The sequence below is a fragment of the Sapajus apella genome, unplaced genomic scaffold (genome assembly GCF_009761245.1).
Source record: "Sapajus apella isolate SASKATOON/1434 unplaced genomic scaffold, GSC_monkey_1.0 scaffold4, whole genome shotgun sequence".
NCBI lineage: Eukaryota > Metazoa > Chordata > Mammalia > Primates > Cebidae > Sapajus > Sapajus apella.
The window spans coordinates 29,871,017-29,890,445 of NW_022436944.1; the positions used below are offsets into that span (position 1 = coordinate 29,871,017).

Consider the following 19,429-nt stretch of genomic DNA (forward strand, 5'->3'; position numbering starts at 1 on the left):
TGTGTGTGTGTGTGTGTGTGTGTGTGTGTGTGTGTGTGTGTGTGTGTATGTGTGTGTGTGTCAAGCAGGCAAGTTGGTACTAAACACAATTTGTGCCTTTTTCAATTGGAAGTTCCTTTTTGTGACAGAGATAATATTACAACTCTTTTTAGCATTGCAACCCTTTATTCAAACAGCTCTTACAGAGAAATGAAGTAAATCCAACAAACCTGGAGCTGTTGTGGTTGAAAGGGGGATTTTAATACAGAACCTCAGTATTTGGCTTTCTTCACCAGTCTGAACATTCTGCTTTGGAGGTACCACTGAAGAAGTATAGGGCTTCATATAGAAAGCAAGCATAGTTGGAAAATTGCTGCCATCTAACATTTTTAATGGCTGCGGGGTATTCTGTTCTGTGACATCTGTGATAATTCTGGAAATGTTCTGCTTAGATCTCTCTTGAAAGAAGTCTGTCTTGAGGAATGTTAGCTGATACCTTCCAGCTACAGAGCCTTTGGGATTTGTTACATCATTGAGCCACATTCTTCTCAGGCAGCTCCCTCCCAGTGACTGAGCACAGTAGATACTAGGGTCTGGCCATTTCTGCCCAACATAGGGCTTCTCTTGAGCTCTCTATTGGGGTAGCAGATTTTAACTGTACTGTTTCGTGTCCTTGCCTGATTTCCCCTCCTTCCCCGTTTCTTTCACAGTTGGCAGGCCTACATTGCAGCCTGAGGGCGTTCTTTGCTTACTCCTGTTGCTTTCTCCTTTCATTCTTCATAGACATTTCTCACGAAATGTTTCTTACATTTTTAACTCCATCTTGGGTCTGTTTTATGTTTTAAATATATGTATTTGAGACAGTCTCACTCTGTTGCCTAGGCTGAAATGCAGTGGCATGATTTCGACTCATTGCAACCTTCACTTCCTGGGATAAAGCAGTTCTCGTGCCTCAGCCTTCCGACATAGCTGGGATTTCAGGAGCACCCCACTAGTCTTCGCTAATTTTTGTAATTTTAATAGAGTTACGGTTTGTTTTCTACTAAAGACAACCAGTTGGCCAGTTCTCTACTATTCTCTGCCAGTTTACTAGGGTGGTCTTGAACCCCTGGCCTCAAGCAATCCACCTGCCTCAGTCTCCCAAAATGGTGGGATTCGGGGATGAGCCACCATGCCCAGGTGGGTCTACTTTCTGCTGAATCTGAACTGATGCACATCCAGGTGATTTTTAAAAAGTAAGTATTTAAAGACATTATCATTCATTCATATGGCTTAAAAAACCTAGATGGGGCCAGGTGTGGTGGCTCACACCTGTCCCAGGACTTTGGTAGGTCGAGGCGGGTGGATCACTGGAGATCAGGAGTTTGAGACCAGCCTGGCCATCATGGTGAAACCCCATCTCTACTAAAAATATAAAAATTACCCAGACTTGGTGGCATGTGCCTGTAACCCCAGCTACGGGGGAGGCTGAGGCAGGAGAATCACTGGAGCTGGGGAGGCAGAGGTTGCAGTGAGCCAAGATGGCACCACAAAAACACAGAAATGCACAAAATGAAAAGTGAACAATCCACCCCTTCTCCAAACTCTTAAGAAAAGCATTTTCATATGTTCATCATCATACCTATGTCATAATCTCACTGATACCATTATTTCATTTTCTTTTCATTCTCTTTCTCTTTCTCTCAGTTAAGAGAGCGGGTCTCACTATGAACTTGGACTCCTGGGCTCAAGTCATCTGCCTGCCTCAGCCACCCAGAGTGTTGGGATTACAGGCATGAGTCACCACACCCAGCCTGAAATTGTCAACTTTAGATAATATCTATTATGATCTCATATGTTCTGAAAGCTAAGGGAATTAATATCGCTAACATTCTTTTTACTTTTTCTCCTCCCTTTTAAAATTTTTGTTTACTACTGATGTTATTTTTACCTTTTTAAAGCTTATGTTTATACTTAGTTGTATTATTTAGACTGCCTGTTGACTCAAAATTGATTTTAAAAATTGAAAGTCAGCAATTTTATTTGCTGTAATTACATAAATATAACTTAGTCCAGAACCAAGTGATTTGGTTGAAACTATATAAGCAGAATGTAATTCGATATATCTCAGCTTTGCCAGGTTCAGTTTTCTTTCTAGATGTTCAGCTGCCTCTGTTCCTTGTTGCTTATATTGTCTTCTTCATTTAAGAGCACAAGCCACACTACTTGGAGTTGAATCCTATCATCAAACAGTTGTTTTTTCTTTTTCTTTTTTTTTTGAAACAGAGTCTTGCTCTGTTGCCCAGGCTATAGTGCAGTGGCACTATCTTGGCTTACTGCAACCTCTGACCTCACAGTTCTAGCGATTCTCTTGCCCCAGCCTCCCGAGTAGCTAGGATTACAGGCGCCTGCCATCATGCCTGGCTAATTTTTCTGTATTTTTAGTAGAGACGGATTTCACCATGTTGGCCAGACTGGTCTTGAACTCCTAACCTCAGGTGACCTCAGGTGATCCACATGTCTTGGCCTCCCAAAGTGCTAGGATTACAGGTATGAGCAACTGCCCCTGGCCTCATCAAGCAGTTATTCATCATGTCATCTTTAGCAAGTTACTTATGCTCTCTGTGCTTAACATCTAACAGTTCTTATGTTAGTTTTTTATTGCTTCGGTAATAAATTATCACAGATTTAAAAGCTTAAAACATCAATTTTTAATCTCATAGTTTCCGTAGGTCTGAAGTTCAGTGGGCTAGGGAAGGTCTCTGCTTAGAGTCTCACAAGACCAAAATCGAGGTGTTGGTAGGGTTGGTTTCTTTCAGGAGGCTCTAGGGGAGAATCAGCTTCCTTGATTATTCAGATTATTGGCAGAATTGATTTCTCAGTGCTTATAGGACTAAATCCCATTTCCTTGTTGGCTCTTGGCTTAGGGGAGGAGGCCTCACACTCAGCTTCTATAGACCACTTGCATCTCTTAGCTTATGGTCCCTTTTGTTTCAGAACCAGCAGTGGAGGGTAGAGTTCCTCTCAAGCTTTAAATTTCTTCTTTTGCTGCATCTCTTTGATTCTTCTGCCCTCTTTCACTTCTAAAGGCCCTTGGGATTATATTGAATCTACCTGGATAATCTAGGATAATTGCCCTATTTCACAGTCTGTAACCCTTATGCTATGTAGTACAATATTTAGAAGAGTAATAGTAGGGGAGAAAAATCATAAAGGATCTAAATCTTGCCTAGCCATAGTCCTTCCTCTGGCTTCCATGATCCATATCTACCTCACATACAAAATATATTTACCCTATCCCAAGGTCCTCAGAGATCTCATTGTATTATACAGTTCAGTATTTCATCTCAGTGTTATCAGCTCAGAAGTCCTTAATCTCACATCTAGATCATCTAAATGAAAATATTGGTGATGCTCTTTATTGGTAGACTTATGAAACTAAAGAAACAATTTTACTTGTTCCAAAGTACAGCACTGGGACAGTTACAGAGATTCTGGTTGAAAAAGGGAGAAGATATAAAAAAGGATTCACAAGTCCCAAACAGTTTCAAAAACCAGCTAGAGAAACTTCACTACATTTCAAGGCCTGGAAACAATCCTTTGTGGTTTGCAGTTTCACCCTCGGGGCTTGCAGCTCTGCCTGCTTTCATATACTTTTGTTAGTTTTTTAAAAAAAATTTCTTTTTTCTCAGGTTTGGTGGTTCTTGGTTGTTTATCCATATTCATGAAAGGAGGATTAAGTTGGTCAGTTTAAGTAACTGGAATGAGATTCTCTGCTGCAGTTTTATTTCATCCACAGGTCTTTCTCTTGGCTGTGGCGTGTGGTAGTCTTCTTTAATGCCTTCTCAAAGACATGCGTTTCTCGAAAAATTGGTTTTGGGGGCAAAAAATGTTGCCCTTTTTGTGTGTAAAGCACAGATATGCATATAATACACAAACATACAGTATATCTGTGGTTGTCAACGTTCATGAAGGGGGTAATTAGGAAATAAACAGCTAAAAAAGCTCCATAGGTGCTAATGATGGAAAGAAAGGTTGAGAAATAGAGCTCTAAGGTATATGGTTGACTAGGTGGCAGGCTGCTAGTACTGACAGTTGCTAAAATAAGCATGCCTTATTTCAGGAGTGGAATGCTTTAGTGCCTCAAGTGTTGCTCTTCTTTACTTTCAGGTCTCAACATCTAACTTAAAAGCTCTTCACAGACCTGCACATTTTATTTAGAGCAGTAGCTTCCAAACTTTGTGTTCCATAGTTCAAAGTACATTTTACATTGCAGCTTAGTGTACACACACACACACACACACACACACACACACACACACGAACTAAAGAAAAATTCCATGAAGTAGGACATAGTTCCACTTTGTATTTTCTGTTCTATGCATTCTGGGTCATTAAAAATTACTGGTAACCTACCAAAATTATTTGAAACCCCACAGTTTGAAGAATGCTTTAGACCAGTAACTGTGCTTAATCCTGAAGCTGACAGCCTTGCTGTCAGCTTTTTGTTTTTAAGCAAGAAGAGGAGGAGAGACCTAGTTGACTAAGCCATTTGGAATGCAAATTTTGCTAATTTGCTGACTTATATTTTTGATGATATTCTACCCCTAACCCCTGCTGTTTGCATTTTAAGCTCTCTTCATCTCCTTTGGGAAGACCTAAACCACTATATTTGCTGCAGTTTCCTTTGCTTACTTTTTCTAAATTGGATCTCAGTTGTTTTATATTTCCTAGGTATCACCCACATTTTCTGATCTGAGAGAGAAATTTTTTCCCTTCCATATGTTTATGATTTGATTTCTGAGTTGAAAAACAAAATAAAACATCTTTCTGTTATTTATTACCTGAAGCTGAAGGGTGAAAGAAAAAGTACATTTGTGTGCTCAGTCCACCATGTTCAATCGGAAACCCTATAGTTTGCTTAACAGTCCTAAGTTAGTGTTATATTTTGGTGTTTTCCAGTTTTTCTAAGATTTTATTATTGCTAAATCTGCATGAGGAGCCTTGCTTATTTTTAGGAATGATTAAAACATGATTGCATGTATGAAGCCTACCTGTAAAATCTTTCATTCCCCTTATCTCTGGTGCCAGTTGATTGGGTCATGGTTAAGAGTGACTCTATTTCTTGTCAAACTGTCAGGTTTCTGAATGCCACTTATTAAATTCTGCCACTTATAATCTGTGTGCTCTTTGACAAATTGCCTCATTTCTTTGTATCTGTCTGCTTATTCTAAAGTAGGAATAGTAATATCTACTTGATAGGGTTATTGTGAGACTTAAATGTTAGAGCATATGAAGAAAGTTCTTAAGACAGTTCCCGGCATATATTAACCATTTGATAACTGCTATTTGTCAACATTATCATCATAACTATACTCATCCATCCATACATATCCTTTTTCAAAAAAAAAAAAAATCTCAACTTTTTTATCCTTTTACACAGTTTTTGTATAGGCTTTGTAGGTTTGTTTATTTTCAACCCAGTGGATATTGATTGATTGGAGATGGAGCCATGCTCTGCCACCTGTGCTGGAGTGCAGTGGTGTGATCTTGGTTCACTGCAATCTCCGCCTCCCTGGTTGAAGTGATTTTCCTGCCTCAGCCTCCCAAGTAGCTGGGATTACAGGCATCTGCCACCATGCTTGGCTAATTTTTGTATATTTAGTAGAGATGGGTTTTCACCATTTTGGCAAAGCTGATCTCGAACTCCTGACCTCAGGTGATCTGCCTGCCTCGGCCTCCCAAAGTGCTGGGATTACCGATGTGAGCCACTGCGCCAGGCAGATTTTATTTATAAAAGAATCTAAGGCTGGGTGCGGTGGCTCACACCTGTAATCCTAGTACTTTGGGAGGCTGAGGTGGGGGACTTGCTTGAGCCCTGGAGTTTGAGACCAGACTGGGTAACATGACAAGACTCCATCTCTACGAAGAATAAAAAATTAGTTGGGCAGGTTGGCATGGTCCTGTAGTCCTGGCTATTCGGCAGGTTGAGGTGGAAGGTTCACTTGAGCCTGGGAGGTTGAGGCTGCAATTAGCCATGATTGCACCAGTACACTCAGCCTGGGCAACGGAGTGAGACCCTGTCTTAAAGAGTCTAAGGACGGGCACAGTGGCTCATGCTGTTAAGCCCAGCACTTTGGGAGGCTGAATCAGGTGGATCACTTGAGATCAGGAGTTCGAGAGCAGTCTGGCCAACATGGTGAAACTTCATCTCTATTAAAAATACAAAAATTAGCCATGCATGGTGGTGCATGCCTGTAATCCTAGCTGTTTGGGAGCCTGAGGCGGGAGAATCACTTGAATCTAGGAGGCAGATCCTTCAGTGAGCTGAGATCGTGCCACTGCACTTGAGCCTGGGTGACAGAGCAAGACTTCATCTCAAAACAACAACAACAAAAAAGAGTCTAATTGTGTTTTGCTTTACTGGAATTAGTAAACTGGGAAATTGGCATGGGTAAGACTGAGTTAGCTGAATTAAAGTGAGAAAAGGTGTGAGGTAATTAGAGAAACATCAGCTTATAAGGATGAAGGATAGTAGATTGCAAACCATATTTATTTATATTTACATTTGCTTTGTGGATAATAGTTAAGGATGAGAGATACAGAGTCAGACTGAGTTAGATCATTGGTTTCACAACTTGCTGCTGTGTGACTTTGGGCAAGTTACTTAACTTTCCTGTGCCTTGTGTAAAATGGGAAAGGTAATAATACCTGGCTCACAGGAATATTATGACGATCTCATGAGTTAATGCAGGTAAGTTACGTACAAGTGCTTAAGAGATAATAGCTATTAGTAGTATTAATATTGTGCTTGGATTTGGAATTGTTTGCTTGGATTTTGAATTCAATATTAATTTTGTTTAGAGCTTGTGTAAGTAAGTATAGGTTGAGTCTCCCTTATGTAAAATGCTTGGGACCAGAAGTGTTTTGGATTTTGGATTTTTTTTGGGTTTTGGGATATTTACATATACAGAATGAGTTATCTTGGGGATGGAACCCAAGTCTAAACACAACATTTATTTATATTGCATGTACATATACATATTTTATACACATAGCCTAAAGGCAGTATTATTTTTCCCTTGACACTGAATAAACTGTTGGGCACCTGTATTTTGACTGCAACCCACCACCTAAGGTCACATGTAGAAATTTCCACTTACGGCATCTGGCTCTCAAAAAATTTTGGATTTTGGAGCATTTCAATTCAGGATTTTTGGGTTAGAGATGTTCAACCTTTACAAAGAATACAGAGTTGAAGTCAAGGGTGAGATTTTCATATTGAACATATACTGTATTTTTTACCATCTAGAGATGGAATAATATTTGGGACACAGGAATTAGCTGGGAGATTAATAAATACTTGATGAATGTAACAGTACTTCAATTACTGGGCCTGCTAGAGTTATTCTAAGAGTTGTTTGGGGCCATACCTAGGCATTATTATGGTGGTTTGTTGCTAGCTTTTTTCACTTAGCCATTAAAGCAATTCATCTTTTTCATCCTTGTTATACATTATTTTCTGAATTTCTGCTTTAATAGTTAACAGTAGTCCCCAGGTTTTATTTTTATTTTTATTTTCTTTATTTAATTACTGTAGTTGCTTGTTGCCCAGGCTGGAGTGCAGTGTCACAATCATGGCTTACTGTAGCCCTGACCTCCCAGGCTCAGGCAGTCCTCCTACCTCAGCCTCCTGAGTAGCGGGGAAGACAGACGTGCACCACCATACCTGGCTAATTTTTTTTTTTTTTTTTGCCTCCATAGAGATTGGGTCTCACCATGTGCCCAAAATGGTCTCAAACTGCTGGGCTCAAGTGATTCTCCCACCTTAGCCTCCCAAAGTGCTGGGATTACAGGTGTGAGTCACCATGTCTGGCCAGTCTCCAGGTTAAAAAAAAAAAAAAAAAACTATCCCTTAGAAGTTGTAGGAAACATAAAGTTAGAATGTGTATGAAACAGGGTTTTCTATCACATTAATTTAAAGTCTCTCTTTAGAGAATGTTACCTTAGTGTTTCTCTTTCCTGTGTTTGTTGTAGTATAATCATTAGTGTATTCAGTATGTTTTATCTAATTATCCTATTTGCAGCTTTTTTTTCCTCTTGAAAAACACCTTGAGTAGTACTTTTTGAACATTCTGCTTATTCATTTGAATTAATTGGTTGAATATAGAAATTCATTTTTTATGATTGTTAAATTTTATTTTTTTCTCTCCAGTTGTGTGCCATTCATTAGGTAGCAGCTTTGATGTTATTTTGCAGAGACAAGTTTTTTAATTTTCTTAGTTGCAGAATTGCACACTGTGGAAATCACTTTGCTGGTAAACCCTGTCTAGGTATACATTTTTATGTGAGAAAGAGTTTTATAGGAAGAGACGACTATCTTCCGTGAATTGTCAAAAGAATGATTTTTCCTGAAAATAGTAAAACATGTTTTGTATCTACTGTTTGTCTCCACATTTTTCATGTATCTATGAAGTGTGTATACAGACACATGGGTGCATATGCCATATGTATGTTGAAACACATTTAGTTTTAATTTTTTAAAATTTTATAGAAATAGGGTTTTGCTTTGTTGCCCAGGCTGTTCTAAAACTCCTGGCCTTAAGCAGTTCTCCCAAGTTGGCCTTCCAAAGTTCTGGGATTACAGATGTGATCCATCATGTCTGGCCAAAAAAAAAATTTCATTATACCACGTTTGGGCCAACCTTTTCATTAGTAAGATTTCATGACAATTTCTCTAGTTTATTACAGCATATATTCATTCATTACCCTTGATCGTCCATTGCTAAATTTAGTCCTGGTATTATTCTTTGCTTTACTGTGTCAATTTTGTGCATTACTACACATGGTATTCAGCTATTCTGTCATTAATTATAGACTTCATTTAGTAATTTACAAACCATGATAGCATTTTGGGTCAAGAATACCAAACATTCCTTTAATTATGAAGTAGTTGCCCTGTTAAGGTAGTTGAATTTTCTGTTTCATTTGGGTAATGTGCTGTGTTGAGCTTTGGTTGTTAATTGATAAATGTGGTATCCTCTCTGTGAGAGCTTTTAAAATGCATAACACGTATTTCAGAAAGCAGCTGTTGCTATGGCAACTCTCGGGTCACTTGCAGCTCAGCTTACATGATTGGCTGTTAATGGAGTCTAATATGCTTGGGAAGAGAATTGAGCAAATGAAAGAGGGTTTTGAAGGAATCCTTTTAAAGCTCTTGAAGTTAACAGAGCAGCACACAAAAATTTAACACTTATATTACTGTTAACACAATTTTGCTGGAGGTAGTTTTATAAATAATTGAAAGTGATATAGGACAAATTTTTGGAAAAAGTAATTTTCAGAATCCTTTTAAGAATGTTGTAATCTTGTCACTTTTCCTTATTTTACTGTTGTTCATAGACATGCTTTTACAGTTATCACTCACATTCTGGGTTCTATTCTCTGAAGTATTACCTCAGGGGAGTTAATTACAATGAGGCGTGAGAAGGTTGTTAATTGTTCAGGGTCAGTAAGAGTGGTAAAACCAGGAATAATTTCTGAATTTACTCTGCTTTCATGAATTTGATTAGAATTGCCTCTTACTTGATTCTTAAGACAGCCCCTTGAATACCTGCCTCTTAGGGGTATTTGGATGGTGTGAAAAGGGAGGTAGTGGTGTGTACTGTGGATTTTGAGGCCAGTAAAGTAAGTAAAATTAAGCATAATTAACTGCCATAAAAAATTAATAGAGCCATGGAAAATGGCACAGTAACATGTCTTGTTAAATGAGTTTTCATCAGTGTCTACCCACTATGACTTTTGTAACTATAGTGTTATGTCGAGGGCTATTTTACTAACTTTGACAGTTAAATAAATATAAGTAAAATAGAATTCATAATTCACATGAAATTTACTAATTTAATTAACATCACTTTGGAAGTGATTTCACTTTGTAAAAACTTCAGTTGGTTAGTTTAGCCGTATGTACTTAGAAAACAGTACTAAGGCATGTAGCTTATCTTATATGTCTGCTGTTTCTACTTAGGGTCTTAAAAATTATTGGTTAAGGTGGTGGTGTTGAAATTAATGAAATAATTATGTTACAACTATGCTGGTGTATAGTTATATTTGGTTTTGCAAGCAAAAACTGGTGATAAAAATCATTATCTACCAACATGCTAAATTACCTTTGATTTTTTCATTTCCTATTCAAGCAATGCTTAGGAATATTACAGAAAAACTATTCATAATAGACCTACATAGAAATGTGGGATGTCCTTATTATTTTTTTTTTTGGGGGGGGGTTGAGGGGACAAAACACCTTAAAGTTCAATAAATGTTCTTCTAAACACCAAAACCTGCAAGTTCTTTGTTAACTTTTGGAATTTTTTTTTTTTTTTTTTGGAGACACAGACTTGCCATGTTGCCCAGGCTGGAGTGCAGTTGTGCTATCTCAGCTCCTGCAACCTCTGCCTCAAGCAGTCCTCCCACTGCAGCCTCTGGAGTAGCTGGGACTACAGGCATGTACCACCATGCCTGGCTCATTTTTGTGTTTTTAGTAGAGACAGGGTTTTGCCATATTGCCCAGGCAGGTCTCGTACTCCTGGGCTTAAGCAATCTGCTGGCCTCAGACTCCCAAATTTTGCTGGGATTACAGCCATGAGCCACCCTGCCTGGCCTATTTTCAGTCTTTTTATATGCATAGGGGATATATGAAACGTACGATGGCCGGGTATCCCAGCTCTTTGGGAGGCTGAGGCAGGCAGATTGCTTGAGGTCAGGAATTGGAGAACAACATGGTGAAACCCTGTGTCTACTAAAAATACAAAAATTAGCCAGGCGTGGTAGCATGCACTTGCAATCCCAGCTACTCAGGAGGCAGAGGCACGAGAATCACTTGAACCTGGGGAGGCGAGGTTGTGGTGAGCCAGGATTGTGCCATTGTGCTCCAGCATGGATGACAAGAGCAAAACTCCATCTCAAAAAAAAAAAAAAAAAAAAAAGTGTAGAAGTGGACATTCTTTATATTTGAGTCTACACTTTGGCCACTTTCCTTCTATATTATAACATAAGCATTGCGTATCATAAGCAATTCTTCTCATAGTTCTTAATAGTGTATAAAATATTCACAAGTAATTGCTCTCCATTTATAGGACATTGTTTCTTTTTTGGCTATTGTAAGTAATTCAGAGTGGATAATATCTTTAAATGTAAATAAATTTTCATTTATTTTTGCTTTAGGAAAGATTTTTAGAGGAGGAATTACTCAACTAAAGATTATTGATTTTTAAAAGTGTTGATACATATTGATAGTAGTTGCTTTCTAGAAGAGGTTTTACATTTTTTTGATGTGTAAATTAGTTTAAATTTATTTGTGGGACCTCAGGTGCAGAGGGCCAAATTAATCCTGACCTCAGTTCATGGCATACAGTAATTGACTTATTCAAAGTCTTGCTTTCATTTTATTTATTTATTTATTTATTTATTTATTTTCTTTATGTGTATTATTCATTCTCCTTTTCTCCATAGACTTGATAAATATATTTATATATTTATGTATATATATGTACTTGTATTAATCAAATTCACTACTCTAAGTATTATGTATAGATATATACATAAATATATATACATAAGAATTGTGTGTATATATACACACACAAATAAAAACACACATTTATTTCTTTGTGTTCTAATATATGTTGTTGTTGTGTGGATATATTTGAAATCAAACATAAAGGCGGATTGCTTTGTTCTTGGCACTCCCCTGCCACTGCTATTCCTACCCCCACCTCTAATGTTTGAAAAGAAAGGTAAAATACACATAACCTAAAATTTACTATCTTAACCAATTTTGAGTATATAGTTCAGTGGTATTAAGTATGTGCATATTGTTTTGCAGCCACTACCACTTTATATCTCCGGGACTCTTTTCATTTTGCAAACTGGAAACTCTCTACCCATTAGATAATAACTCTTCAGTACCCTCAACCTCAGCTTCAGGTAACTAACATTGTACTTTCTGTTCCTATGAATTTGATTACTCTAAGTACCTTATGTAGTTGGAATCATACAGTATTTGATTTTTTTTTTTTTTTTTTTGGTGGCTGGCTAATTTCACTTAGTGTAATGAAAGCAAGCTTTATTCATGTATAACGTATGTCAGAATTACCTTTTTTAAAGGCTGAATAATACTCCATTGTTTGTATACCACATTGTGTTTATCCATTCATTTGTCAGCGAACATTTGAGTTGCTTTCTTGATTTAAGTATTATGAATAATGTTCCTGTGAACATAGGTGTATAAATATCTCTTCAAGACCACGTTTTCAGTTCTTTTGACTGCATACCCAGAAGTGAAATTGCTGGATCATATGGTAATTCTATTCTTAATTTTCTGAGGAACCACCATACTGTTCTACACTGTGGCTGTACCATTTTACATCCCCACCAACAGTGTATAAGGGTTCCAATTTCTCTACATCTTGTTATTAGTATTATTATTATTTTTTGAGATAGAGTCTCACTCTGTCACCCAGGCTGGAGTGCAAATGGTGTGATCTCGGCTCACTGCAATTTCTACCTCCCAGGTTCAAGCAATTCTTCTGCCTCAGCCTCCTGAGTAGCTGGTACTATAGGCATGGGCCACCACATTTTGCTAATTTGTGTATTTTTAGTAGAAGTGGGGTGTCACCATGTTGGCCAGGCTGGTTTCCAACTGTGACCTCAGCTGATCACCTGCCTTGGCCTCCCAAAGTGCTGGGATTGCAGGTGTGAGCCACAGTGCTCAGCACATGATATTATATATTATATCTCTGTGTTGGATATTTCTGACAGAACTATCTGTTGTCATCTCTTTCTTCTAAAACTGAGCTCATTATCTTTTTACTTTATCCCTGTAGGGGGTGCTTTTTTCCGCAATGCTTCGTCTTTCTTTTTTTTTTTTTTAAAGTATTCTCACTTCACACATTCTCTTGTGTATAGAATTTGAAATAAATCTCTCTTAATGGCTCTTTTTTAGTCCACCACATTCAGTTCTTCTGTTAGGGGCTACTAGTTTATTTTTTTATTGAACTCATTGTTGCTTACCTGCTGCTAGCATCATGGTTAAGTCCCGTAATATCTCCTGACAGTGCTATCATAAGAGCTTTATACTTGTTTGCTTTATAGCTAGGCTGTAGTTCCTCTGTCCTTCCCAACACCGTGCCTCAAATGAACATTTATATAGATTGCTTCATTAGACAAACTGAAATCTTAAATTTCCTGGACTAACATTGAAGGCCTTTTACAATTTGGGTAGGCCCTGGGAGGTGTATATATGTAGAGATAGACATTTGTAACTTTTTAGCAGTGTGTTACTAGTTATTTAGGTCTGTCCAGATTTTAAAAACCTTTTGTACAGCGTGTGTAATACTTACTGTAGTATGTATGGAGATGCAAAAGCAAAGAATAAAAGTTGCCTTTGATTTTACTGTTCAGAGATAGTCATTTTTAAAGACTTCACTAATGATTATTTTCTTCATATTCTGTATATTTTAGGAAGTTGATGTATTTTTATTTTCATATTACTATGAATGGAATATTTCTATTATTTTTTTTTTCTGTGTTTCTTTTTTCTTTCTTTTCTTTTTTTTTTTTTGACAAGGTCTCACTTTGTCGCTCTGTCTGGAGTACAGTTGTGCAACCATAGCTCACTGCAGCCTCGACTGCATGGGCTTCAGCCACCCTCCCACCTCAACCTCCAGAGTGGCCAGGGTCACAGGCATATGCCACTGTGCTTAACTAACTTAAAAATTTTTTTGTTTGGGCCGGGCGCGGTGGCTCAAGCCTGTAATCCCAGCACTTTGGGAGGCCGAGGCGGGTGGATCACGAGGTCAAGAGATCGAGACCATCCTGGTCAACATGGTGAAACCCCGTCTCTACTAAAAATACAAAAAATCAGCTGGGCATGGTGGCGCGTGCCTGTAATCCCAGCTACTCAGGAGGCTGAGGCAGGAGAATTGCCTGAACCCGGGAGGCAGAGGTTGTGGTGAGCCGAGATCGCGCCATTGCACTCCAGCCTGGGTAACAAGAGCGAAACTCCGTCTCAAAAAAAAAAAAAAAAAAAAAATTTTTTTTTTGTTTGTTTGTTACAGAGATAAGGTTTTACTATGTTCTCCAAGCTGCTCTCAAATTTCTGGACTGAAGTAATCCTCCTTCCACATCCTCCCAAAGTGCTGGGATTACAGTAATGAGACACCACATTTGGCCTATTTATATTCATTTTTAAATATACAAAGAAAAGTTACTCATTTTTCTGTATTTATTTCATTGGCTGCTCTATTGAAATCTTTATTAAGTCAAACTGGACCTCCCACCACCCTCCCTTTTTTTCTTTAGACAGAATCTTACTCTTTTGCCCAGGCCAGAGCACAGTGGCACCATATCCACTCATTGCAACCTCTGCCTCCTGGGTTCAAGCAATTCTCCTGCCTTAGCCTCCTGAGTAGCTGGGATTACCAGCATGTGCCACCATGCCCAGCTTATTTTCGTATTTTTAGTAGAGATGAGTTTTTAGTCGCCATGTTGGACAGGCTGATCTCGAACTTCTGACCTCAGTTAATCTGTCCACCTCATCCTCCCAAAGTGCTGGGATTACAGGCATGAGCCACCGTGCCTGGCTGACCCTTTCAGTTAACAAACAAAGTGGTGAATAGAATGTTTCAGGGAGGAAATGATATGAGCGAAGGCATAGAAGTCTGAACCATAAAGGTATTTGGGTTGAACCACAAGCATATAATTTCATATTACACAGATGTAAATTACAGTGTCAGAGATTGGAGGTGAGACTGGAGAGGACCTAGATAGTTAAAATTTTTGCCTGCTATGTTTAGGAATTGGAATTTAATCCTAGAAGTGGTAGAGAGTTATTTGAAAGATTTTAAGTAGGGAGCTGGTGTGATTAAGTGAGTATTTTGAATAAATCAATTTGGCTATAGGGTGGAGAATTGAATTGCGGCAAGCAAGAAGACCAGGAGACTATTGAAATATTCAACAGGACAGCAGGGGCCATTATTTATTAGGACACTGTAAGATAAGAGCGGAAGGGATGGATGGATTTAACAGACATTTTATTGGTAAAATTGTCAGGATATAGTAGAAGGGGAGGAAGAAGGGGAAGTCAAAACTGATTTTAGGGTTATTTATTTTCTAGCTGGATGACTGCATGATTTCATTACATAAAATGAGTAATTTGGATAAAACATGTAATATTAAAATTTAATTAGGTTCCTTTTTTGGAAGGCAGAGAGGGTAGAGGACTGTTAGAAAAGCAGCTCAATTTCTGGGATGTCACAACCAAGGTCATGATGTTGCATCTAAGAAAATTTATATAGGAAGCAGTAGCAAAATCAGGATCTGAAATAAAGATTTTGGGTCATCAGATGCTTTGAAAATTAGTGTTCCATGTATGTACCTGTGCAACAACCCTGCATGTTCTGCATGTGTACCCCAGAACCTAAAGTGCAATAAAATATATTAAGAAAAAAAAAAAAGTTAGTGTTAACAATCTTTTTACTACCTAACACAACTAAAGGATGCATCACATTTTATGAATAGAAGCAGTTTACTCGTGCTTGAGGGGCAAGGATTGAGTAGTGTTTGAGGAGGTTGGGAGAAGGGAAAACTCTCCAAACCCAGGTGACTCAATGATTTCTGTTCTGGTTAACAACCATGGTCTAGTTGAAAAGACTTGGATAATGTGGAGACCTGTGGTATTATTATCTTTTTGTTAAGGGAAATTCCAAGCATATACAAACATAGATGGAATTCTGTGAACCTCTAGATACTTATTGTCCAGCTTCAATAGTTATCAACTCATGGCTCTAATATTACTTCATCTTTAACCACGCATTTCTATATTTATTTTAAGCAAATCCCTGCCAATCTGCCTTCATCTGTAAATACTGTAGTATATATATGTACAAGGTGATAACTTTAAGAAACACGACATTAACAATAATTTCTTCATATCATAAAGTATTTTCTAGTGATATTTTTTCAAAGAGTAGTTTCAATGGAGAATGGGGATTACAATATATTTTTTTCTTTCTTTGTTAAATGAGAGGGAATGAAATATGAGAAGGTAGAAGCATTGAATATAAACTGCCTGTCTTCAAAGAAAAACAAGGGATGTAGTGTCTATCAAGGATAGGAAGTTACAGGCTATCTGTTTTAAGGGATAGGGAACAGTTGAGTGGTTTGTAGACTTGGGGAAAGAGCGAGTAGGGAAATGAAATGTTGATGTGGGGACTTGCAGCAAGAACAAGAAGAATAGCTTCTTTTCCTTTTTTTTATTTTGGAAGGAAAATTATTTTTATTTCACTCTTAAATAACCACAACCATTTACTAATGGGATGTATATGGGCACTACATGACTTCTCAGACCCTGGAATCGTACTGAACTCCATTACCATTACCTCATTTTCTGTGCCACAATTATTTATGCATGGTATTTGTTTTTCAGAAAATAGGTGAAATTGAACTTGATTTAAATTTTTTTTGTTAAAAATTTTCTTTAAAAAATTGACACAGTTCATATTTTTGTGCATAGTGATGTTGCAGTATACATAATGTATACTCATATCAGTCATTAGCATGTCTGTAATCTGAAACATTCATCATTTCTTTGTCTTGGAAACATTCAATGTCTTCCTCCCAGCTATCTGAAACTGTATTATTTTTAAGTATTGTCATCCTGTAGTGCTGTGGAACACTAGAGATTATTCCTCCTGCCTGGCCCTAATTTTATATCCTTGAAAAAAAATCTATCCCACAAGGATACCTTATTTTCTGAGGTAGTATTAAAGGATAAAGAGTGATTGAAGGAGAGACAAAAAGTTGAACAGATAATTTATAACTAATGACTTATTTATTTTTGGATAAATTTTGGAGAGTAATGAGGTAGGCCCTAGGGTGGGATCTCATTATTAGTAAAACTTTGTAATAGTTGTTGAAGAGAATCAGAAAGGGAACCATGGACAAATGTAAAGATTGCGTAGTGGGAATAAGATTCCACCTCAGCCAGACACGGTGGCTCCTGCCTCTAATCCCAGCACTTTGGGAGGCCTCCAGGATGATTGCTTGAGCCTAGGAGGAGTGTTCGTGAGAAAGTGATTTAGATAATCATTCATATGTAGATTGACTAAGGAAATGAGATGAAGAGACAGGTAAACAGTGAAAGGAGTAAGCACTAGACTGAGGAGCAGATGCTAAGATAATGTAAGCATGAGGAAGCTGTGAACGTTGGAAGATTAGGTCATATTGGTTAAAGTGATTGGCTGTGGGATGTAGCAGATGAAGTAGGTCTTTTGAAGTAGTAGGTCTTTGGAATTGAAAATGTTTAGGAATCTTGAGACTTAGGGTTTCAATGGACATTGCCTGTGGTTGTGGGACATATGGTAAGGCAGGACAGAAATAAGACGATGATGCAGATACCTTCAGTGAATGTGAGGAGCAGTTATAGGTGGTCAGAAAATGAGTAGACAGCACTTTGAAGAAAGATTAAAGGGTGGTATATATGTCGAATAGAGGAGAAAAAAATGATTTTGGAGAGACACTGTGGGTAAGTAAGAGAATTCAGAGTGTGGGAGAATATTTCTCCCTGTTTTCAGCCATGTGCAAAGATGTCCAAGACCTTGGGCTTACCTGTAAAGCTTAATATTTTCCTGTGCAGATTAAAACAAAGCAGTTTACTTGCTATGAACATGATAGACAGTAAAGATTCTAGGATAATTTTGAAGAAAAGATTTATTCAGTAACATTTGAAATGTTGAGATCTAGAAGTATAGAAGAAGAGGAAGAGTGATGTGATTTAGGTGAAATGGAGATGGAGAGTGGTATGAGCAAAGGCATTTGGGGCTGAAGTCAATGAAACTAACTGTTTAACCTAGAATAAAGCATGAGGAAAAGAGTAGTTGGAGAAGAAAGGTAGCAAGTTTAACACCAGGAAACCTCCCACATATTCAGGCATTTCACCAAGTTCTCTCAAACCATAGTTCTCTCATAAAGATACCCCTTATAGCTGTTTTTGGGATGCAGGGATAGGAGGTATAGCTCTGAGCAGTGAAGTCAGGGGAGTATAATTTAGGTGTGCCATTCAATATGCTTAAGTGTTTGGAACTTAAAAGCAAAATATTGGCCAGGCACAGTTGCTCACGCCAGTAATTTCACAACTTTGGAAGGCTGAAGTTGGCAGATCACGAGGTCAGGAGTTTGAGGCTAGGCTGACCGACATGGTCAAACCCGTCTATACTAAAAATATAAAAATTAGCCAGGTGTGGTGGCATGTGCTTGTCATCCCAGCTACTCAGGAGGCTGAGGTAGGAGAAGTACTTGAACCCAGGAAGCAGAGGTTGTGGTGAGCCCAGATTGCATCAGTGTATTCCAGCCTGGGCAATAGAGTGATACTCTGTCTCAAAAAAATAAAATAAAATAAAATAAGTTATCCCAGATAACTACATACCAAAACACTCATATACACTATAGAGTTTCGTCAGTAGAGATGTTGCTATTTCTTTGGCGTGCCTGATGTTTAGTAAGAGTACATGACAGGCCGAGTGTGGTAACTCACACTTGTAATCCCAGGACTTCAGGAGGTCGAGGTAGGAGGATTGATTGAGTTTAGGAGTTTGACACCAGCCTGGTCAACATGGTGGAACCCAAACCCTGACTCTACCAAAAAAAAAAAAAAAAAGTACAAAAAGTTAGCTGGGCATGGTGGCACATGCCTATCTATATTCCCAGCTACTGGGGAGGCTCAGGTAGGAGGATGGCTGGAGCCCAGGAGGGGGATGTTGCAGTGTGCTGAGAGCATTGCTAGCCCACTCCAGCCTGGTGACAGAGTAAGACCCTGTCTCAAAAAATAAAAGTAAAAAGAGTACATGACAGAAATACTGGATATTTGTAGGAATTGAGATGTAAGAAATGAGTCTAGTAAACTGTTACTTCCACATAACAGCCTGCATTACATCTGATCATTGTGTTATGCTATACTAAGCTACATCAATGATCATATCCCAGAAGTTTGTACTTAGTACAACAGTTTTTGCATCCTCATTAATTCACTGGATTTTATTGTATCTCGTTGATGAGAGTGAACTTGTCACTGAGAAACACTAGAGAAATAAAGAGGAGAAACCTGATCAGCGGCATCCCTGGAGTATATTTAATCAAGATAATTGCTTTGGGCAGCTGGCAGGCATGGTGCTCCAGTGAGCAGTGATAAAAATGTATGGTTATGATTACTCTGAGACTTTTATACATATACTTCACTTGTCCTTCCCCCAATTTTACAGTCTGTGGGATTCTGAAAAACCTTCTGTTAGGGGAATACTGTAGTTCTTGAACCACCCTCAGAGTTTTTCGCCACCCAGAAAATACTTTTCTTATAGTGGTAGAGCATAATATTTATTTAACAGTAAATTTGCAAGTGTATAGTAACTACCACAGT

At 38.2% G+C, this 19,429-nt stretch overlaps 1 protein-coding gene across 2 annotated transcripts in view; it reads left to right on the top strand.

Moving 5' to 3' along the window:
- Positions 1 to 19,429, top strand: part of STAG1 (stromal antigen 1) — a 405,253-nt gene that overhangs the window by 79,409 nt on the left and 306,415 nt on the right. The window contains exon 2 of one of the 2 annotated variants that reach the window (XM_032265683.1): positions 11,843 to 11,943. The exons of the other annotated variant lie outside the window; for it this stretch is intronic. The gene's annotated coding sequence lies outside the window, so the exon portion shown is untranslated. The remainder of the gene's footprint in view (positions 1 to 11,842; positions 11,944 to 19,429) is intronic. 2 annotated transcript variants of the gene reach the window in all.